We start from the raw sequence: 24,887 nt of genomic DNA on the forward strand, positions 1-24,887 counted from the left end.
GGCGTGTTTGGGAAATGACACCTCGGGTTTCCACTTTTGGGTTCTGAAGCGCCGACGGGCATGATCTGGGGTTATCCCCATTCGGTATCTGGCCTTGGTTTGAAAAAGTTTATAGTCATTCATTTGCAGCTTAGGCATTTCAGCTGCCACCTCTGCTAAAGGTCCACTGAGCTGTGACCTCAATTCTACCATGTACTGGTCTTCGGGGATGTTGTACCCAAGACAGACTCTTTCAAAATTTTCCAAGAAGGCCTCGATGTCATCACCTGCCTTGTAGGTGGGAAATTTCCTGTGCTGTGGAGCAATATTTGGCGCCGGGTTGTTAGGGTTGGCTGGCACAGGCAGCCCAGCTTTTGCCAACTCCAGTTCATGTTTTCTCTGTTTTTCCTTCTCTTCATTCTCTTTTTGTTGTTTTTCCAGTTCTCGGTGGTGGGCCGCCTCCTCTTCTTCTTGCTTCCTTCTGTGGGCCAACTCTTCTTCTGCTTGTTTCCTTCGGTAGGCCACCTCTTCTTCTTCTAGTTTTCTTTTGTGTGCTGCCTCCTTGGCTGCCTCTTTGGCTGCCTGTTCTCTTTGGTAGGCTGCCTCTTTGATCTGTTCTTCTCTTTCTTTCATCTCCATCTCTTTTTGTTTTATTTCCAGTTGTCGCCTGTGTTCAGCTTCTTTGATTTGTGCTTCGGCGTCAATTTTTGCCTTAGAAGTCATGGTTCCTGTTTTCTTGTGTTGGGGTGCCCTCCGGTGTTTATCTTCTGAACTGCAGGCTCTGTTCCCTCCTGGAGTCTGCCTAGCAACAGTGCTTTTTTCCTTTTCTCTCTCTAGCTAATGTTCAATGAAGGGAAACCAGAAAAACCACTTTATTTGCATGCATATAAGTGCTGGTACTTGCCTCCTAATGAGAGGGCTATTGCATGACAAAAGACCCTTAACAGTTTGGTAATGGCTTCTTGCTTATTATGCAAGCCACAACTGCCAGAGAGAGCAGAAAAAAAAATTCTCTCTGGTTCCCTTTTAAAACCAACTGTTTCTCTCTGCTAAAAAGCCCTTAGCAGAGAAAAGAAAAATATAATATTCCTACTGGCTTCTGGATTCTGTCTATATCCCACCAGCTGCCACTCATGTAATAACCTTAGTCCCAGATTTGGACCTTAGCGTCCAAAATATGGGGGTTAGCATGAAAAACCTCCAAGCTTAGTTACCAGCTTGGACCTGGTACCTGCTGCCACCACCCAAAAAATTAGAGTGTTTTCGGGCACTCTGGTCCCCCTGAAAAACCTTCCCTGGGACCCCAAGACCCAAATTCCTTGAGTCTCACAACAAAGGGAAATAATCCTTTTTCCCTTCCCCCCTCCAGGTGCTCCTGAAGAGATACACAGACACAAGCTCTGTGAAACTACACAGAGGGACTCCCCCTCTCTGTTTCCAATCCTGGAAACAAATAGTACTTTCCTATTCCCCCAGAGGGAATGCAAAATCAGGCTAGCAAATCCAACACACAGATCTCCCCGATTTCTTCCTCCCACCAATTCCCTGGTGAGTACAGACTCAATTTCCCTGAAGTAAAGAAAAACTCCAACAGGTCTTAAAAGAAAGCTTTATATAAAAAGAAAGAAAAATACATCCAAATGTCTCTCTGTATTAAGATGATACAATACAGGGTCAATTGCTTAAAAGAATATTGAATAAACAGCCTTATTCAAAAAGAATACAAATCAAAGCACTCCAGCACTTATATTCATGCAAATACCAAAGAAAAGAAACCATATAACTTACTATCTGATCTCTTTGTCCTTACACTTAGAAACAGAAGATTAGAAAACAGAACTACTTCTCCAAAGCTCAGAGAAATCAGGCAGCGAGAAAACAAAGACACAGACACACAATTCCCTCCACCCAAAGTTGAAAAAATCCAGTTTCCTGATTGGTCTAAAAATCCGGTTTCCTGATTGGTCCTCTGGTCAGGTGCTTCAGGTGAAAGAGACATTAACCCTTAGCTATCTGTTTATGACACCATTGCATCAATCTGTAGAATTCATATTGATATTAAGAGTACTGTAAGCAGATCAAGGGCACTGTATGGTTTCTAGTGCGAATTTTAAAGAATTACAGGTTAATAGGAGAAGGCAACACTTTACAAAGAATACTTGAAGCAATATTAGCCACTCAGGAACTGCCTGATATGTCAAAAAATTATACTTTTAGAAAACTTCTCAAGAAAGTTAAGACTTCAGGCAATCCAGATTTCCAGTATCTATCCCTTCCTTTCATACTATTCAGTTTTATACTACTCAGTTTATTCTATTCAGCTACCATGATGATCTGTGCCATTTGGTGTCATTAAATTATACCAAATCAGGGGAAAATATCTAGGCATTACTTACCAAAAAGAGAGAGAGAGAACAATTCAAAAAAGACAGATATTACAACAAATTGCCATTCAAGATTTGACTCATTAATCAATTCACTGTGAACTATAATACAAGTGATACTGGACCTCCTAAAATTATACTGAAGTAGTTTAATAATATCTCTACTGTAAATGTCAGTTCAGAAATTGCCAGAAGCATGTGAAGTACTTTGAAGGGATTGGGAATATACATTTGGGGAAATTATCCACAAAAGGCTGATCCAAAGCCCATTGAAGTCAATGGAAAAATTCCATTAACTTCAGTCATCTTTGAAACTGGCTGAAAATTAGAGGCCAAATCCTTGGCAGTTGTAAATCGGCATATCTCCACATTGGCTTCAGTGGAGCTATCATGATTTCCAGCAGCTGAGATTTATATCACAATAATGATACTTAGCATTTATATGTCTTTACATCTTCAAAGTCCTCTACAAACTTTAATTAATAAGGGATACCTTTCACCTCCGCCTTTGAGGTTGCCAAGTGATAGCTCATGTCTACTGGATACCTTGAAGGGGATTAATAACTGGGTTAAGGTTGAAACTGATGATAAAAATAATATTCCAAACTCTGCAGAGATACCATCTTGCCAAGAAAAGATGAATGACTTCCTATAAGAAATGAAACAACTTCATGGGAGAGCTTGTCTTCTAACACAGTTATCTTGCCTCATTTTTTGTAATTGAAAACTTTCTTAGATTACTTGCTAATGTAGTCTACTAACATTAATAAAGGAAGCAGGTTTCTCAGAAGGTTTAAAATAGTCCTGAGAGAAATGATACATAGCAAATGACTGGTCTTATTTCTGCTGTGTGTGCCATGTACATTTTCTCATGTGGTTTTATTTTCCTGAAAAATTATACTAAAAGAAATTGAAGCTTGTCCTTAAAAATCAGGCATCCTTAAGGATATCAAATCAAAACTCAGAGAAGTGCAAGAATAAAACCTTATTTAAAATAAAATGTTAGTACTTTGCCCTGTGCATATTGCACACTGAAGGTACATGTAGCTTATGTCTGCAGGCGAAATTCTATTACAATTCCTCCATGGGACTGCTGGGCTGCAGTTCCACCATCCATGGTTCTCCCTTCTCTGCACCCAGCTCGCTCCTCTAGCCACTTCAGAGAGGACACAGGCCATGGCCCTACTTCCACTGTACTCAGTGACAGGATTGTGAGAGGCCCACAGCAGCAGTGGGTACGCATGCATATTACCCATTTGTGTACCCAGTTGGGGCTAGCCAGAATATGACCTTACATTAGCAAGGAGAAGTTAGCAATGCATTTTTCTGCCCATTTTTTCTGTCTACTAAGTTCTTCAAGGAACAGTAGCTAGCTTTGTCTCTTCTAAAGCACTTAGCGTAGGTCAGCATTTACAACCTGATTTTCTACTACTAAAATCAGTGGGACTTTTGCCATTAGCTTCGGTGGGAGAGGGGCCTTTATTATTGTTGATGATTATTTTTAGTATTATTAATAACAATATTTCAAAAGTGTAATGAATTATTTTTAGAGTGACATTTGCAGCCTGCCACTGATCATTTGGGGAGCAAAGATGCTTTGTTCTGATGAGGCATTAATGGGATATTAGAGTAGACGACACAGTAATGTTGCGACAGTTTTGCCACAAGAAAAAGCTGGTTTGACAATCCTACACTGCAAGGGACAGTAAATATTCAGTCATCTCGGATTTTATTTACAAAGGCTTTGGAGCCACTCAAAAAATTGTTGCCAAGTAAATAGTGACAAAGGTGGCTCACATGGGGCAAGGCTACTGGAGCAGAGTGGCTTCTGACAGCCCAAGAGTATTCTCCATGAATGTAGTACTGGTGCTTTGCTCCATCTTCTTTACACAACAATCCTTTTTTCTCATCAGATTAACTATTTTTGTTGGGCTACAACCCTTTCAGCCGCAACAACTACTTATCAGGAAATATAATAAAGCCTGTTGTTTACTACAGTAAATAGTAATTCATAACTGTTAGGCTCAAGTCTTCATATATAATTTTTTCTGCTCTTACTTTTGGAGGCTTTCTTTGGAAAAATCCAAAGGGAATGTTGTGCTAGTCAGAATGAAACATACAGGACAAGGAAGGGTAACTAGCCTGGTCAGGTGATAAGTAGTACTTCAGGCTTCATAAGTTTCCTGGAAACTGGCATCTGGTAACTTTGGTAGACTTGGTAATTTATCCTATACAATTCCCCACTCTCTGATTTTACCAGCTGTAGGTGACTGTTTCAGTATGAAAAGTGGAGATTGCTTCTAACTTCACTCTCAATGTGAGAGACGATACATTACTTTATAAAAGGGTGGATATGAACTCTAAAATGGTTGAAAGTGAACAAAAGGGAATGGCTGAAACACTGTCAAAGCTTTCACAATAATAACAAATTCAGAAATTTTTCAATTATTTTTTACAATAAATGTCTTATTAATCAAGGCTTTCTTTTATGCCTGCCTGTGGTCTTTAAAACCGCAAAGGTCATATTTTCTTAAACTCTGCATTTCATCAAAGCCTGATACACTTTTATGAGGAGTTTAAACTCTGTAAATACACTAGTGACTGATGAAATGCAGTTTGCCTGCAGGAAATAACATTGTGCAGATGTCCTTTATTTTCTGAAGGCTCTTGCTCTCCATTCTCCAATTATCTCCACCACTCTGCCTTCCAAAAAAGACTTCAAGGTCAAATCCAGGTCTCTCAACCAGCTACACACTTAACAGGTGAGTGCAGTTATTTTATTTTCAGTTATCTTTATCTCTAAAAGCTATTCTCAACACTGTCAGCTAGACACAGGAAGTACAAGATCCAATCAATGTGGTGGGAAATGTTTAGCAGGCAGAAAATTGAACACATGATATTTTGGAACAAATATGTTCTAAAACCTTAGTATTCCTATTTTAATGCAGTTAAGAAATGCAAATATTTAGTTAAGATTTGAAAATGAAAAAACTGATTTCAAAGTGCTGAGTATCGGAATTGTTAACAGAATGGAGAGGTAGCGGCAACATAGATGCTTGTAGAGGGTTTCAGAACACCAAATGATATTGGTTTAGGGAAGGAAGGGAAAAGGTGACAACAAAAGCAGGACAGGATAAGAGCATAAGAATTGCAATATGGGGTCAGACCAATGTCTAGCCTGGTATCCTGGCCTCCAACAGTGGTTAGAGAGAATAAACAGAACAGTTAATTATCGAGTGGTTCATTCCCTGTCGTCCACTCCCAGCTTCTAGCAGTCAGAGGCTTAGGGATTACACAGGGCATGAAGTTACATCCCTGACCATCTTGGCTAATAGCCATTGATGGACCTAACTTCCATAGACTTGTTTAATTTTTTTAAATCTAGCTATGCTGTTGGCCTTCACAGCATCCCCTGGCAATGAGTCCCACAAGTTGACTAAGTTGTGTGAATTACTTCCGTAGTTTTTTTTTTAAAACCTGTAGCCTATTAATTTTATTGGTGATTCCTGGTTGTTGTGTTAGATGTGAGGGTGAATAGCATTTCCTTATTCACTCTCTCCATACCTTTCATCATTTTATAGACCTCTATCATATTCCCTTTTGATCATCTCTTTTCTAAGTTGAACAGTCCCAGTCTTTTTAACCTCTTCTCAAATGGAAGATGTTTCATATCCTTAATCATTTTTGTTGCCCTTATCTGTACTTTTTCCAATTCAAATAGATAGATAGATATGGTCACCAGAACTGCAAGCAGTATTCAAGCTGTGGATGTAACATGGATGTATATAGTAGCAGTATGATATTTTCTGACTTATTGTCAGGGCCGGGTCCAGGCACCAGCTCAGCAAGCAGGTGCTTGGGGCGGACAAGGGGAAGGGGCGACACGTCAGGCTCTTCGGTGGCAATTCGGCGGCGGGTCCCTCGGTCTCTCTCCGAGGGAAGGACCCGCAGCTGAATTGCTGCTGAAGAACAAAGTGGCACGATGGAGCAGCCGCCGATCATGATTGCGGCATTTTATTTATTTATTTATTTATTTATTTATTTATTTTGCCGCTTGAGGCTGCAAAAACCCTGGGGCTGGCCCGGCTTATTATCAAATGGTTCCTAACATTCTGATGTTCTGTGAGAATTCTGGAGGCAGGCTGGTTGGAAAGAAGGCAAAACGCTTTTTTAAAATTGCATTAATCTCATCCTGAGACTACTCAGAAGACATTTAGTTCACACTGGACATACTCAAATCTCACACACATCACCTTTTTCCTCATTTGAGTTCCCATACATGTTCTACCCTGAACTATACACTAAGTACTATAGTGAATGAAACAACAAATTCACACTCCTGTGGCTCTTTTGGGGTAATGTTGAGCACTACTTTGGCCCCTGAATCACTGATGTCTGAGTATCACTGGTCTAGATACTTATTACTTACATGTATGTGAACATACAGGAACAACTTTAATTATCCACACAATAATATATTTGTAACCTGTGTGCACTTTCCTCTGTTTAGTTCATTGTTTTTGCTAACACTTGGGCAAGATCCTGCCCATTGATTTGTCTAATATCAAGAATACTTTTGAGTGCTCAGTAATTAATAATATTTGTTGATTTTAGTAGATAAAAATCATATTTACTCCTGTTAGTGCTGGAAAGCTAAAAGAAACAACACCGCTATGAAAGAGTGAGGTAGAGTCTTTCCTAGCTCATGTATCGTCAACAGATTCATTCATTAAATCCAGATTAAAGCATCTTTATTTTTGGTAATAATTTACAAACCAGAAAGAACTTATCTTGACGTCCAGCTCCTAAATTGACTTCTCACAACTGGGATTTAGAAAAACATCATTTTCCTTGTAAAATTTATGCAAAAATCATTAACAGATAGAAATATGAACCCCCACGTTGCCATTTTTAGAGAATTTTTTCAAAGAATAAATTAACATCAATGAGAACCAAGAGATACACAGATATATTTTATGCATCAGTCATTCATGACACTAATTAGTGCTCTTTTCATTAGTTCCTGATAATGGGAAATATGTGAGAAAAACATATTTTACTATAAACAGAGACAGATTGAAAAACATAAAAAGAACTTCTCATCTCATTTGTGTGTCTTCTTTGTCTTGGAAACAAAAAGAGAAATAAATAAGAACTGCCTTCTGTTATGGGAATGACAAATAGCATCTTTAACAGAAAATGTGTCATTCAAAGGCAGAGTAATTAAAATGTAAGTTCTTAAAAGTAGTTAGTCAGCTAACCATTATAAAAGCTAAATCTTAACTGCTTAAAGCACAGGTGGTTTATGGACTTTCAGTACTTTAGTTCAGCAAACCGCTGTTGCTAATAGAGGCTGAAAAATGTTGATGGTAAGCACAATACATTTTTTCCATAACACTGATTGTACATCATTGTAATCTACAGATAGGAATTGTGTGCACTGCATGTAACAGAAGGCCAAGGAATGAGCCCAGAGGAACACCAACCAATTATCATTATGCCTAATGTTTATTTATTCAATTTGTATTGTAGATGCACTGTTTAAGAGCAATAAATCACATTCTAAGCTATTTATGAAAATATGTGAACAGAAGGGACTAGAGTGGGAAAACAGTTCTCAAAATATGAACCAGTCTGGCAGGATGCAGTCACCAAAGTGAGCCCCATATTCTACTTGTCATTTTGGTGGGGGGTATAATAAAATAATAATGGTTCAAGATATGTAGTTGCTCATGCTAGGGTTTTTTTTAGTCCAAATTATGCCTGCACGGGGCACACAGAGTGAAAAGAGTCCTCACTCTAGGAATCTTGCACTATGCACAGCCATAGAGCTGTTGCCTTCACTCCCAAAATGGATGGGGGAAGCGTTAGCGTTGCAGGTAGTGCTCTGCACAGAGTGCGCTCTCTGGATGGGGATGTGGCCATTTCCACTGGCTTGAAACTTGGGGAGTGTGCTTGAGATGCACAGACTAAAGACACTATGCCTGCTCCCAACCACTCTAGGCCTGATATCCCCCACCATCGTGGCTGCCCAGACAAACAAAAGTGGGTTTCTGTGTAGCAGATAGGCCTAGATTATAAGTCTATCAGAGAATTAGAGGATCAGGGAAGATGAAGTAAAGTTTGCTCATTGATGTGGAAACAATGAGAGACATACACTGTAGTATGATTAAATTCACAGACTGCAATTTTATTAAGGCCCTCAACCAAGAGGGAATCGCTCCTCAAATTACCTGACAGGGCTGTTCCAGTGTGGATTTTGATGGTACCAGGTTCTGCAAATCTGAGGACAGTTATGAAATCAATGCCCCCTCTGGCTTCCAGCCAGGATCCCTAGACAGACAGACAGACCTGAGTGCCAGACCACTGCCTTCCTCAATGCAGGAGGTAGATGAAATGAGATAAGGGAGCCACATGCTGTACGAGACATAAAGACAAACCCCCTCGCTGGGCCCATAACCAGCAGCCCATTAGGTTACTTGGGAATCATGTTAGACCCTTTTAAAACCATCCCTCTGCACTAGGACCTGTCAAAGTTGCAACAATGTAATACAGATCGTCAAAACTGGCCCTTCAGATGATCGAGAGAAGGAGAAAAATCCCTTCCGGACCCCAAAATTTGCCTAGCTCTCGGCATCATAAGAGATAAGAATGGGGCTGGACAGAGCCCAGTTGGCTACACCCCAGCAGCAAGAGAAAGCAAAACCCAGCCCTCTTCGCCCACCCCATCAGGCAAGACCCAATTAGTCAGCCCATCATGGCTCTACTATCCAATGTCAGCAGGAGTCGGCAGCACAGGCTCTGCTATCTGGATACCATGTACAATAGTCCATCCCCTTTTCCCCATGCCAACATTACATGCCCCTGCATAGAGAAGTGGGGAGAGAACAGGAAAGAAGCAGCAATATCACCCTCTTCTATACACACATGCTGTTGGCAGGGGGAACCAGAGATGCATGTTTGGCACTGCCTCAGATGCCCCCACTTGCACTGGCATTGGAACAATTTGTAAAGTGGGGGTGCTGAAAGCCATTGAACAAACTATAAACCCTGTATATGATGGAAACCACTTCAAGCCAGGGGATGCCGCCACATCCTCAGTGCCCCTAGTTCCACTACCCTGCCCACTTGGGATCTCTCCCTCTACTTAGAGCAGAGGAAAGAGAGAGGATGTCTCCATAGACTCCAGAGACTTATCTGAGGTCGGGGAGAGGGGATGGAGCACTTAAGCTGCAAATTGCAGTAGATCACTGTAGCTACAAGAGCACACATCACAAAAGGTATTGTGCTCACTGTCATTTGCCAATCTCTGTTGTCAGACCTTTCTGAATAAGGGGATTTTCAGATATGTATTTTTGCCACATGTTCTACACTACCTGTTTCTGTATGTGGATCTGTACAGGTCTATACCTAAGGGACATTTTGGCTACCTCATTCTGACAGACTTATCCAGAGTGTATCCTTGTGATAACATTCTGGATATAATAGAGACTCTCATAGTATCTGTGATTAACACTACAACCCCGGTGCTTTAAATTCCTGTTATTCTGTAAGACGTTTGTGCCCTGAAGCCTGAATTTCATTGAATAAGACAGTTCCTGGTGTGGGTTTTGGTTTTGGTTTTTGGTTTTTTTCTTTGTTATGCCCTTTAAGACATTGCCCTTGCTTGTTGCTGGCCAGCAGGAAATTTAAAGGGCTAATAGTGTATATGAGGAATACATAGTCTTTGTCTGAAATTTGAGTGACAAATAGCTTCAACAGCTATTGTATGCTTTATGTCCTATAAATGTATATGTTCTAAGGCATGGAGAAATATTGAATTGATAAATAATATTTAATAAATCTTTTAATTATCAGCCCTCATCCCCTTGTTTTCTGGGGTCTAACATTGCTGGGGTTGCCAACAAGGAGATCCCAAAAGTGTTTACACTCGACCTCTGAACAATAGCATAAGAGAGAGGAAAGTCCTTGCATCTTCTCCTCCTCCTTACCCACCCACGCAGGAATGGGTATGAGCTCACTTCTCAGAACCAAGGAAGCCAGTGACTTGACTTAGCCACAATGGACTGTGAATGTTTAATCATTCCTCAGAGCCTATAACAATCCATTCTTGTTAGGCTTTCCCTCCCCTTTTATTTCAGTTATAAATTATTTCTCTTTCTTTTGAGTGTTCCTTACTGCTATTTCCTGCATGAAGGGATAAAGAATGTGAAAATATCATGGACTGACGTTGCTCTATAGAAATGGACTCCTAATAAGCAGATATATGTCAGGTGATCTTTCTAAAAACAATCGCGAAATTGGATTCCTCTGGAGTGCCTTTTCTTCATATTATTTCATGAACTGCTATCTACAGTTCAACATAAAATACCCGGTATATAAACTGTGATGCAGGAAACATTTAAAGGGCTTTCCTGCGAAAACTTGTCCTCATTTAATAGTTCATTGCCAAAGCTGTTGCTTGACAGAGCCAGGGAATGCATACATGAGTTAATAAAGGCCACACTTCAGTGCTGCTTTCCAGTTCATTAATTCTCTTCCCCAGTGTCTAGATAATTAACTACTGCTGCATCCCTAGAGTGATGCTGTCATAAACAAATAGTTAAGGGTTAATGTCTCTTTTACCTGTAAAGGGTTACAAACAGTGAACCTGGAACACCTGACCAGAGGACCAATCAGGAGACAAGATAATTTCAAATCTCAGTGGAGGGAAATCTTTGTTTGTGTGTTTTCTTTGTCTGTTGTTCTCTCTGGGTTCTGAGAGTGACCAGACGTACCTACAGGCTCTCTAATTTTCTGTTCAAGTAGTAAGTACAAGTAGAAAGGCGGTTTAGTCTTTTTGATTGTTTTCTTTATTTGCAAATGTGTATTTTCCTGGAAGGATTTTAATTTGTATGTATGCTGGGGGGAGGATTCTCTCTAGTGTCCATAAGCTGAAAGACCCTGTAACATTTACCATCTTAATTACAGAGACAACTTTTACTTTTTTCTTTCTTTTATTAAAAGCTTTTCTTTTTTAAGACCTGATTTATTTCTTCCGTTGTTAAAGCTCAAGGGAACTGAGTCTGTACTCACCAGGGAATTGGTGGGAGAAAGGAGGGAAGGGAGGGGGGAAGGTGGAATTCCTCTGTGTTTTAGATTCACGGAGCTTGAATCTGTATTGCCTCTTGGTGAGGGGAAAAGAGGAGGGGGGAAGGTGACATTCCTCTCTGTTTTAAGATTCAAGGAATTTGAATCACAGTGATCTCCTAGTGTACCCAGGGAGGGGAGGATCTGGGAGGCAGAAAGGAGAGAGGGGGAATGATTTATTTCCCTTTGTTGTGAGACTCAAGGGATTTGGGTCTTGAGGGTCCCCAGGGAAGGTTTTGGGGGGACCAGGGTGTACCAGGCACTCCAAGTCCTGGTTGGTGGCAGCACTACAAGATCTAAGCTGGTAATTAAGCTTAGGGGAATTCGTGCTGGTACCCCATCTTTTGGACTCTAAGGTTCAGAGTGGGGATTTATACCATAACAGATGCCTAAGGCACAAATAAAGGCAGAGCCAGGGCTGGCCTTAGGGAAAATGGTACACTGGGCCAGATTGCATTTTGGCGCCCACCCCATGGACTCCTTGGGCTTCCCACCCCACTCCCCAATCACTTCTGGGCCCCACTGCCTCCTCCAGTGTTTAATTTGTATTGAAAGAGGTGCCAGAGCTCAGCCCTGGCATAAATTAAGCACTGGCAAGGCATCCTGATACTGGCAGGTGCTGCCAGGCTACCCAGCTCTGAAGGCAATGCCACCAGCAGCAGCTGTGCAGAAGTAAGAGTGGCATGGTATATGGTGTATTGCCACCTTACTTCTGTGCTGCTGCTGTGGCTTGTGGTGCCTGGCGAGTGGCATGTGGCTCAAGAGTGTGTATTGGGAGAGTGTGAGACAGAGATAGTCTGTACATATGTCTGAGCGAGAGTATGTGTGTGTTGAGGGAATGTGAGAGACAGAGTGTGTGCGAGAGAGAAAGAGAAATGCAATGTGTGCTCGGGGAGTGTGAAGGAGACAGAGTGTGTGTGTATGTATGTGTGTATAAGAGAGTGACAGAGTGTGTGTGTGTGTGTGTGTGTGTGTGTGTGTGTGTGTGTGTGTGTGTGAGAGAGAGAGAGAGAGAGAGAGACGGTGTGCGTTGGAGAAGTGAGAGAGACAGCGCGCTGTCCCTTTAAGGAGAGCTTCACTCACCAGTCTGAAGGCTTGTTCAGACAGCAGCAGCTGCCAGCAGCCTCATCCCACTCCTGAGCCCTGTCCCTCCACCCCAGCTCTGTAGAGATGGGGTACATGGGTAAGGGGGCAAGGGGAGGGGGATACTCTGACATCAGCATCCCCCTTTCCTCCCCCACTTCGCACAGCAAACAGGAGGCTCCTGGGAGCAAGGCAAGGGGCATAAGCAGAGTAGCAGTAGAGGGAGGGGCACCCCTGCTCCAGAGGTGCCCCGCTTAGAATGGCGCCCCAGGCCTTCACCCAGTTTGCCCATACCTAAGGCCGGCCCTGGGCAGAGTCACCTGAAAAAGTAAAAGGATCGCTTCTGTACTGCTTTCTTGGGTAGATAGGCCACAACCCAACCCTGAAAGAAATGATCCTGGGAAAGAAAAGAGGGAAGAAGATTTAAGTGATTATACTGTGAGGATTACAGGAAACTGTATTACAGTATTCAAGAAAAATACAGCAGCTATTCGTCTTAATTGGGCAAAATCCATATTTTGTGGAACATTTGTATTATCTATCTCAGAGATACTGCACACGTGATTTTAAAAAGCAAGTTTGGCAATACAGGTTTAGTGAGAGTTGGGCTCCATTTAAACATGCTATTCCTCTTTTAACATATTATCTTTAGAGGCATTCAATGTCATAGAGCTTTATGCCTCCATAGTTTCTATTTGAAGGATGTACAATGCATCTTCTGGGCCTGATTCACCTCTAGAGGCACCCACTCCTGTACCCATATGAGTTGTTCTGCTGAAGGAAGATTCACCCCAGGCAAAGGCATCTTTTTCTCTATCCATGTCTCTGTACGACACATTGGTGGAGTCTGCCCAGGGCTTGAGTTGTTCAGCATGTGGCCTTGGGTCCCTGACCATACACTCTGCCTGTCCAGCCCTGTCTACTTTATGGGCAGACATGCTAAATCCCATCCCCTTGATGAGCACCACCTGGGCAAGTGCTCCACTTCCCAGAGTGTGCAGTCCAGGTTCTGGTGGCTTCCAGGCATCTGGGCCACTGTAAATTACCTCCCACTTAGAAGTTATTAATTGTAGGTGGACCAGTGTCCTCATTTCATACAATCCCACCACTGTTTTTGGCTTGCCTGCTAAAACCGTCAAGGACTAAACAATCCTGGACACCAAGGGATTGTCTGCATAGTGCTTTACTCCACACCAAAGGGATGTACAATATGTTACGCATTAACTAGCCCATGTGGAACCTGCTAGCACATGCTAAAAGTTCTCTAGTGCATATTAACATAGCACTGTTTGAAATGGGACGATGTTAATGGACAGTAAGAAACTCTAGTGCATGCCAGCAGGGTCCACACAGGCCAGAAAATGTGTGATGCCCTAGTGTGGATTAAAATTTACACCGGTCTGTTTGAGATGGACTAAACCACAATGTAGACAAGGCAATAAGCCATCAGTTCCCATCTCCTGGAGGTAGTCACTTCAGGTCAGCAGTGAGGCACATTTACATGCATTGTAGATGCCTTTACTAATCCTACTTTATGGCTACATAAAGCACTTTTGGCTCCAGCGCTGTTGATCTAGCTTTGTCCATGACTATTCACTTCACCCACATACACAAATATTTTGCAAAATTAGAAAAAAAGAACAGATATTCAGGAAATAAGGTTAAATAAAGTGAACAAACAACGTCCAAAAACTTTATATCAGATAAAGAGTATTCTAATGTGTCTTACAATGAGATTGATGTATAGCAGCATGAACAATGCTCCAATACAAATGGGTGCTGTCGACCAAGAAATCAATCCTATAGTGCGTAGAAAACTGAACTGTTCTTTGAATTTCTCATATAAATACCAACATGTAACCTATCCACAACATTGTTACATCCTGCTGTGTTGTTGCTTTCCTTATTCTCATGTTTGACACCATAGGAAATAAATAATTTATTGAAATAACACTTTTCAAATTGCTTTTTGTTTGTTGTGGGGGGAGGAGTTATGTAACTAAACTCTTATTGCAGTGTACGTAGTTCAAAATGACAACATCCTTCCAACAAATAAAACCTAAACTAGTAAATTATACACAGGTTGGTGAATTTTACCATGCTGCTTTAAAAATCATGTTTAGTGCTTTTATTTTCAAGTATAGCTAGATGGAATGTTCTGTTGAAATGTTTTGTTGATGGAAAATGCAGTTTCTGCAAAATCAAAATTTTCCAAGAGAAATGTTTTTTGCTGAAAGTTTTTGTTTTCAGGTCAACTCTGACTGAACCACAGCAGTGAATCAGGGAGTTGTGTGGCCATGATGCATTATGTCTGGTCTAGACCTGCCAGAGAGCCAGGCCCATGGAGGAGAATGAGGCATTAGGTGGCACAAGGCACCCAAAACACAACTCCAGTGAGGGACTGCAGCAGCTCAGGCAAGTACAGGTTAATGTTAAACCAAGCTAAAACAAAGTGGTTTGGTTTGGTTCAACAAACTGAAACAAAATGTTTCAATTCACAAATGTGAATTCTTTTGATCGCAAATGTCAAAACAAACATTTTGAGATTTCCAAATTAAAGTGTTTTGGAACTTTCTGTTCTCCCCCCCCAGAATGTTGATATTTCAGCTCTTTGTTCTGATTAGGACTGAAAACAAATTTTGAAATATCAGAATTTCCCCATGGCTGGAAAATCTGATTTTCACCCAGCTTTATTTTCAACCTAGTATGGAATTTTACATATCTTACACTTCAGTTCTAACAGTGCCCAGTTATACATAGTGTACATCCTGTGCTTAGGTAAATACATGCAATAGCTCTAATCCTATGCTATGTCATTCTCATGTTACTGTACTGAAGTCAGCGGCCCATCGTTTACAGCAGGAACCCAGGATACATGCTGGTAAGGTCATGCAACATTTCCACTGAAGTAAAAAAATGTTATGCACACAGAGTTAGTGAAAGACCCCAGATAGGTCACACATTGACTTGTTTTGCCCTTCAAGCTGATGTGTGAAACTATTTTAAATGATCAAAACAAGGAATGTACCACCCCTGAAATTTGTATTTGGAGAAGATTCTGCGGTGCTGCCTATAGTGACAACATCCAACAAGGTGACTTAGGGTACCTGACAAAATAAAGGCCATTTTCTTTCTTAATGGAAGGTGGGCATTCATACCTTGCTGTGAAGGGGGGTATGGGAGACGTTGGGTATTTGAAGTCAATGGGAGATTTGCTATTCACTTCAAGTACCGCTTACTCTAGTCATAAAGTTCTACATGCAGTGCCATGCTATTATCTATTAGATTATCTTCCTCCTTCTCCTAAGTACGTACATGGTACGTTCAGAAAAATAATAGTGAAGATTAGACAGATTCAAATATTTGGCCAAGCACTTGAAGTCAGTGGCTCTGAAGGTCTCAACACTTCACAGGAGTGCTCAGCCCCTTGCAGGATTGGGTCTAACAATTTATAGGCAGTTTCAATATTTTTCAGGTACCCCCTCACAGTCACATGGGTCAGGTTTCTCAGTACCAATCCTCCACTAGTTAAGATAGCTTTTAAACAGTATTCTGTTCACACAGTGGAACTTCCCCCAATAGGCTATATTTATATATTGTCCTCTAGATGACAGTGAAGGTAAATTCCTCTTCATCTAATTAAAGATATTTAATTTACTCCCTTTCCTCTACACAAATAACAAAGCCTTGATTAATCAGCTGTACAGCAAGAGTAAACACTCTGCTTCACTTAATTAAAAATTAAATTCCTCTTGAGGGATGATTACAGCAGGGAGCTGGTATATGCCTTTGCTAAATAGGTGTTTCTTCCATGACACAGTTAGAGGTAGACTACTGGGAACTCTGTATCAATATAAACAGAAATTTGTTCAGACATTCAATTAGGACTTTACACATGTTCATCCTCCTCTGAGAAGAGGTGTTCATAGAAAGGCCAATGGAACTTTCAAGAATTTGGAGGTTAGAGCTGTGTTATTTGGTACATGATACATTTGATGTATTTTCATGGCATTTGGTGACCTTTTAATAATATTTGTAATGTCTATACTTTGTTCAAAATTCATTCTTTTTTAAAGGTGCTGCCCAAGGTTTTGCATGCTTCTGTGTGGGATGTTTTCAGTTTCCTCCTCCCCCCGCCTCACACAAATCAAAATCTAACAAACTTAATTAAGAAAGTATTGAACAAGAATTTTCATCAATATCTTTTCTTCCTCATTTATCTCCCTCTGATAAAATTTGGATCACAGGGTACTTTTTCTGTTCCTTTCATCCTCTTCTTGGCAACTAGATCATCATTAATCTTTTGTGCAGGCTACACATTATCCCATGGGTTGCAACATGGGAAAGAAAGCAGGATCTGCAGAGCTGCTACTTACCCACCTCCATGCAGGTGGATGGGGCAGGGCAGGGACTGGACTGGACTGGACTTAGCTCCACCCCCTCTCTGCCCCAGCCAGCATAGGCTGCGGTAGCAGAGTGGGTGACATACACTGCACTGGGTACAGGTGAACTTCCTCCTCAGTACAGCGAGGAGACAGATCATAACGCTCTGCTATTTCGGGGCAACAAAACCATGTACTTTCTCTTGCTCAGGTAACAGTCTAACCAGTCCCTTGGAGAACACAGAGGGGAATAACCTGCTCCCCTAGAACTAAAAATCTGATTTTGAGATTATTTTTCCCTGGATAACAAGAGTGGGAATTCACGTGCAATTTTAATTTCAAAGCTAAGCTGAGGACTCTTGTAAAACATCCCTGGTGGCTAAACATCTTGTGATCCAGGCATGTAAAATGTGAGCACTCTGTGAATTAGTAGTACAATATCAGGATTATTATTTATTTTCTCAAGAACTGTATGTGCAAGGTAAATAGATCATAGCAATACCATTACACACTTTCCTACACTCACTTTAGAGACAATCAATATCAATTATCAAATTCGCAGCAGGAGAGAAAAGTAGGTGAAATTGCTCATAAAACAAATTTACAAAGTCAACCCAGTAGTTTATATGTACCCTTTTATTTTTAAAAATGTATATAAATAATTGTTCCAAAGGATCTTTTATCTGAATGATCATAAAATTGCTTATGTGTGACATCACGGACATCCAATGTACCTTACTATATTTCATGGAAATAATGAAGGTAATTGGGTTCTTATTTTAATGAAGGTTTTTGGTTTTTTATCCCATTGTAATGTTAGACTGTAAACTGTTTGGGTTAGGACCATTGTCTTGTATTTGTCTGCCAAGCACATACAAACACCAATGTCTCTCATTAAAATAAAATGGAATCAATCTTGATTAGCCCAACAGTAAACGTTTCAAATGCCAATTGCTGTTAAAAAGCATAGGCAGAGATTGTCCTCACCTGCAGGAATACCAAATGGAGAGGATCTGGTGGAAGAAAGCCTTCATGGAGATTTCTCCCATTCATTCTGTCATGTGGGTGACAGTGCCTTCCATCCTCACCTCCCCCCCCCCACACACACACTGAATATACAACAGGTCTGCTGCCAAACCTTTCACATTTCCGAAGAGCACTCACACCCCTGGAGATAGCACAGCTCCAAAAAATTTAAAAAAATGCCAACCCTGCCAGGAACTCACGAGACAGTAACTGTTCCCAGAGCACTGGGGGTTCCCAGGTACTGAGGGTATGTCTACGCTGAAATGCAAGCCTAGGTCTGTGGGTCTAGAGCGCTCAGATTTGGTATTTCTAAGACCATATTTGAGTGTCCACACTGATTAGTCAGCCTGGATTTATAGTTTCTGGACCTGGGTTTCACACCCAAACTCACATGACCACACTTCACTACGTAGTCCTGAGGCAAACCAGCCTATCCAAGGCTTCCTAGTGCCCTACCCAACTGTAGCTGCTCTAGCCCTTGGTTCGTGATGCATTATGGGAAAACTTGATTATCCATCCCATGGTACTTTACCGAAAGTTATCTCAGCCCACCAACACATCCAGCCAAGCCAACTTTTTGGGTCTACATACTCCGAGCAACCAGAGCCAGCAGCATGGAAGAGACACAATTAAGGAACTTGTCCTCGCTGTGCTTTCTCTGCTTTTTCCAGAAACAGGCAGAGCACTCATGAGACACATTTGGACATTTCAATCACGTTTTCTGACTTCCCTAAGGCACCTGTCAGAGGAGGAGGATACAGACATGGCAGACTCCAACTGGCTAATGTGGCTCATGACTCTCAGTACAGCAGCTGATGTCCCCTATGTAGACTGGTACTTCTGGAGCTAGGCCACAAGTACAGATTGGTAAGATCACATCATCATGCAGACATAGGACAACCAGCAATGAGTCCACAACTTTGGCATGAAGAAAGTCATGTTTCTGAAGATTTGTGAGCAGCTTCCTCTGACCTCCAGCATCTGAACACATGCATGAGGGAGGCCATGCTGGTCCGGAAGTGGCCTGGTATAACCATGTGGAAGCTGGGTACTGCTGACTGCTGCATGTCCATTGCTAACCAGTTTGGTGTTGGCAAGTCAACTGTGGGGCTGTGGTGGAAAAGGTTTCTAGGGTAAAAGGCCTGTGATTTACCCAGGAGGTGAGTATAAACAATGTCCTTGAAATAATTGCCAGTTTTGAGCAAATGAGGTTTCCTTACTGCACCAGGGCCATTGGTGGAACTCAAGTACCTACAGTTTGCCCTCCTCAAAGAGCACATAACTATATCAACCCACAAAGGGTACTACTCCATTGTTATACAGGCCCTTGTCAACCACAGAGGGCGATTTATGGATGCCAGCATGGGCTGCACTGGAAAGATGCCATGATTTTCTGCCCATCAGGAATCTACAGTCATGGACAGGCTAGGATGCTTTTCCCACTGATTGACATTGTCATAAATGCATTAACTGTCCCCACAGTTATTCTAGGAGACCCATGTATCCCCTTTTACCTTGGATTATGAAACCATGCCCTGCTCTCAGAGCAGAGGCGGGTCTAGCTTTTGTGCCACCCCAAGCACGGCAGGCAGGTTGCCTTTGGCGGCTTGCCTTTGGGAGGTCCCCAGTCCCACGGATTCAGCTGCGCACCTGCGGAGGTCTGCTGGTCCCACGGCTTCGGCATACCCGCCACCGAATTGCCACCGAATCCGCGGACCTCCCACAGGCAAGTCTCTGAAGGCAGCCTGACTGCCACCCTCATAGGGATCGGCAGGGCGCCTCCTGCAGCTTGCCGCCTCAGGCACGCGTTTGGAGCGCTGGTGCCTGGAACCACCACTATCTCAGAAGCCCTGGCAAAAGAAGGTTGAATTACCCTCTCAGCAGGTATAGAATGGTAGCTGAATGTGCATTTGGCAGACCACTTGTGCTATTTTACAGAATCATTTGGATTCTAGTGTTATCAATGCTGCCCACATTATTGTGGCTTGTTGTGCTCTTCACAATTTCTGGGAAGCCAAAGTTGAGCATATTCCTCCAGAGTAGAGCCATGACATTAATGGTTTGCTGAACCAACACACTCCGCCATAAAATGCACCTGTCATAAAGAGAGGAGGATGCACAATGCAACAGGAATCAGAGATATTTTGTGTGCCCACATTATGGACTTGCTTGGACCAATGGAAGAAGGAGAGTGGTTCATATATGAATGCATCTGTGATATCAGCTGCAATATAAACAGTAAACAAAGTGCTATCACTGTATGCTATGCATGGGGGACAATGACTGTTATGAGTTTTTAGTTATGGATTACATGACTTTATTTTTTTTTTTTAAACTTGTGGATAACAACTGTGGATTTTAATTATGGATCTGAAAAGGTACATCAAGAGAGATAAGGTGGGTGAGGTAATATTTTATTGGACCAATTTCTGTTAGTAAAAGAGACAAGCTTCTCTCTTTCACCCGTTGAAAAAGGTATTATCTCCTCCACCTTGTTGCTCTCATATCCTTGGATCAACACGGCTACAACAACATTGCAAACACAATATATTGAGATATTTTATTTGCATAAAACTTCCCAGTTATGCTTTATGATACCTTTATCTTTATTCTTCGACATACATTTGTTGTATGATGTGATGCAATGATGGTAATAAACTTTCTTAATGAATTCAAGGACTTTATTCGTTAACATGGTTGCATTACAAAATGACAGTATTAAAGAACTGACAAGCTGGCCAGCTTCTATAAAAAGAACAAACCAGAAATAAAATAAAAGTTCATAACACAAACATTAAACAGTACAAAACAGTGAAACCAGTGCAGAAAAAAAGGAAACTCTCCTACTCCTGGGTGTCCCTGGCCCTATTCTCCTTTCTCACTTGGAGCTGCTGCATGGAGATGGAGGATTGCACAGGGATGGAAGACTGCATCGGGTACATTTGCCCAGTCCAAATAATGTTCAGTCCTGGTTGCATAGGATCCCCACCCATAGAATTGTCCAGTGGGTTCCTGCTCTTCAGGACACGGTACCATGGAGCTCACTCAGGACATGGTGCTGGCTCAGAAGGTGAGAGTGCACCAGGAGCCTCTACTCTCACAGCCATTAGCATATGCAGCCTCTCAAACAGGTTTCTGCTGCACTCCGTCCTCCTCCCTCAAGCAACATTCTTGCTCAAGAAACTGCTTTCATTCCATTCTGCAGCCTCTCTGTCTTTCAACTTGCCATGAATATTTCTGCCTTTGGTACTGTAACTGCTGGTTGGCCATCTTCACATTTCCTCTTTGACCACATCATTACAGTGCAACATCCCAAACTCCTGTTGGATTGTGGCTGGGCTGCAGAGGGGAAAGAGCCTGAAAACAGAAATGAAACAGTACAGTATTGTCTCAGTATTTCTGAAAAGGTTCACTACATCAGCAGCAGAAGTGCCTTTAGAATCTCAAGGCCAAACAATGATACTTAGTAAAAATTCTGCTTTAATATATTCTGAGAGTAACAGTTAAGTTCCCAGATATGCCTTGGACACAATTGAGAGATAAACAAAGTATAAATCCTTCACACATAATTTTAGAGTGAAAATTATAAATGATGTAGCTTTAAAAATTACAGACTATTTCAGTTTTTTGAGGGAAGGGGGTGGCAGGGCCGGCTCCAGGGTTTTTGCCACCCCAAGTGGCAGAAAAACAAAAAAAAGCCGCAATCACGATCGGCGGCACTTCGGCGGCAGCTCCACCGCGCTGCTTTCTTCTTTGGCAGCAATTCTGTGGCAAGTCCTTCCCTCCAAGAGGGACCCGCCACTGAAAAGCCTGACGTGCCGCCCCTTTCCTGCTTGCTGAACTGGTGCCTGGAGCCAGCCCCAGGGGGTGGCAACACTTACTGGGGTTTACTGCTTATGGCTTCACAGTCCTTTCAGGCATTCAGCATTCTGGAGGACATAATAATTCTGGAGATTTCTGAATGACAAAGGGATATTCTAGCCCACAATACTGGAGGCAAGTCAGCTGTGTATGCTGAATAGGTTTTCAAGCTTATGGTGACTGAGCAACACATGTATGAGTGGAGTGGGCTGCTGACCTACAGAGGAGGACCTGGAAAGTAAGCCCTTCCCTAACTATGCACATCTGCAGTTCTGACTGTGGGAAAAGTTTGCACTCAGGATTGTATCAAATTCATAAGGGAATCACCAGGATGCTGCACTAGCTTATAGATTGGAGAAGCAGCCACAGAAAGTGAGAAGGATCTGTTCTGTAGCCCTGGGTCCTTACTTATTCCTTGTACGTCAACCACAAAAAGATCAGTTAATCAGATTTCCTGCTGACGCAGTGACTTTCACCCTTAACATGACATACACTGTGTTTTCAGACACTGAATATGGGATTGTCATGAATTGTATATTTTACCAGTGATTTCTTGTCTTCAGAAGTGAAGGGCCTGTTTCTCCACTGTCTCATTCCTGTTTTATGCCAATGTAACTCCACTAATCTTAGTGGAAATATACTGGAATAAAGCATTGGAGAAACATGCTTCAAGACTTGAATGCATTGTACCCCTTCCTATCTACTACTTTTCAAGGTGACACTTTGGCATCACTATAACACTGTGCTTTCCAGGTTTGTCCATAAAAAGTACAAAGACATCCATCATTTTCTAAGGCACTGCCAACTTGAAAGTGTCATGTTGGTACTTTTGAATGTGCAATATATAATTTCTCTACATTTGGTTCTTTAAAAGCCCCATCCTTAATCCTCTCTCTCTAATTTAGACAACTAATTGCTTCAGACAAATTACATCATTCCCTTTCATATTTTCCTATGTGCTAAACGCTGATAAGTAACCTCCATTTATCAATGATATTCAGCTTTACATTAATTATATTTCAAGGCACACACAAATCATTGTGCAGTACACTTTTTAGAGATGCACAAATGAACCACATATTAAATATGAAGCAAATATACAGTATTTAACTGAAACGGAGTAGAGACAAAAATAATCCATTCAAATTAATTCTAGTATTTTTAATTACTGTTATTTTTACTTCAGTTGTCTCTCAAAAGTTACACTTTTTGAACTACAGCACCTGGGATTAAAGATTCGGATATATGAGGCCTACCTGAATCCTTCTGAATAGCCACAGTTATCCTGTGATTTGTAATGCTCTGCTCTCTCCTGTTAAAACCAGACATTGTTTTTAACATGAAAATCAGTAATTTACTAATGCCTGTTAGAACTTTATTTCATTTCTTTATATGTGCTATATTGCATTCATTTAATGGGCTTCCCTGTACCATAAAAATTAAGGATAACATTTCTCTTAATCCGATTATAATTAGGATGGCAATTGAGGAAAACGGAAGCTATTGCAAAAAAAAATATTATCTTGGATATATTTGTAAATTTAAAGCATGACATTTAATAAGCAATTTGAGAGTAAGTTAAACATACTTAGCTAGATTCTGCAGATAACACCTGTGTCCTTCCACTTCTGTGCAAGACCTCATTAGCCACACAAGGCCATGAATCTTGGATCCTTTTCCACTTAAGTAAATTTAGCACTGTGAAGAAGCACTGCAAGGTGGGCATTTCATGTTAATGAACTCTCCTTCTCCCCATGGTACATTCTTCCTATTTGAGAAGATTAAAAATTGACCCTTTGCCAGGAATATATATATGTTACACAAGATAGTAGTCCTGCAGCAATTAGAATCATTATCCATATAAACAGTCCAAGATAAACAGTCACTTAGGACTGTGTTTTCTAGTAGATCAGACTCTGAAGCTATTTTTATGTGAGTTAAAGACACCTCTACCTGACCCCAGTCCTTCTTTGTTTGATTGAGGGCAACAGGCTCTGGGTCAAAAGTTTCTTTTCTCTTAACTATATTGGAGACAGCAAGATTGCCGAAGAAAGATTTAAAACATTGCTGGAAAAGAATTTCTCAGACCTATAGTGGATTGTAATTGACCTGCTCAGACTTAACATGTTACTTAGCAAAGCAGCACAGGGACGCCCGAGGGGGGGCAGAAAGAAATGGGGCAATTTGCCCCAGGTCCCGGGCTCTGCAGGGGCCCCCAAGAGAATGGATGAAGCTCCCGCCCCTCTCCCGGAGCCTCAGCGGGTCCAGCAACATCCCTGAAGAGCTGCAGAGTGGTCCAGCGAGGCCTTTGAGCTCCGCCCCGCTCAGAGCCACATGATAAAGGGGAGGGGCTGCAACCTCCAGAGGGGCAGGCGCTCCCAGCCCCGCCCTTTACCACATGGCTCTGAGTGGAACTCAGAGACTCGGCCGGGGACACTCTGCAGCTGTTCAGGGACAGTGCTGGATACAACGCGCTGAGGCTCCAGGTGAGCGGGGCGCCGGTGGGGGAGGGGTTAGATAAGCGGCAGGGAGTCCTGGAAACAGTCAGGGGATAGGGAGGGGGCGGTCAGGAGACAGGGAACGGGGGGGTTGGATTGTGGGCGTTCCAGGGGTCTGTCAGGACTCTGGTGGGGGTGATAGGGGTTGGGGCAGCCAGGAGACAGGGAGCAGGGCTGGGGTCCCGGGGTGGTGGTGGTGGTGTGGTGGTGGGAGGTGGGGTCTCTGGGGGATGGGGAGGGGACAAGGAGCAGGATAGGTTGGGGTGGGCAGTTGGGGGGCAGGAAGTGGGTGTGGGTCAACTAGGGGGTAGGGCCAGGCTGTTTGGGAGGCACACCCTTCCCTACCCTAAAACTCATTCAACAGTTTGAGTCTTGCAGAAGAGCCAAGCTGTTAGCTTTTCCATTAGGGCTACCATCCCTTTCACTTCTCAAATGCCAAATTATAGTCTATATTTAATTTCAGTGCCATAGAGAGATTCATGTCAGGGGAGAGTAGTTTCATTTAAAATTAGCCACTGGGGGAGGGATCACATAAGAAGAGCAAT

The 24,887-nt window shown here is 42.1% G+C and overlaps 1 protein-coding gene across 1 annotated transcript in view; it reads right to left on the reverse strand.

Annotated features, from left to right (window-relative positions):
• LOC127048267 (uncharacterized) overlaps positions 1–24,887 on the reverse strand; it is a 426,185-nt gene that overhangs the window by 573 nt on the left and 400,725 nt on the right. The window lies entirely within an intron of this gene.

The sequence above is a fragment of the Gopherus flavomarginatus genome, chromosome 3, assembly GCF_025201925.1.
Source record: "Gopherus flavomarginatus isolate rGopFla2 chromosome 3, rGopFla2.mat.asm, whole genome shotgun sequence".
Classification (NCBI taxonomy): Eukaryota; Metazoa; Chordata; order Testudines; family Testudinidae; genus Gopherus; species Gopherus flavomarginatus.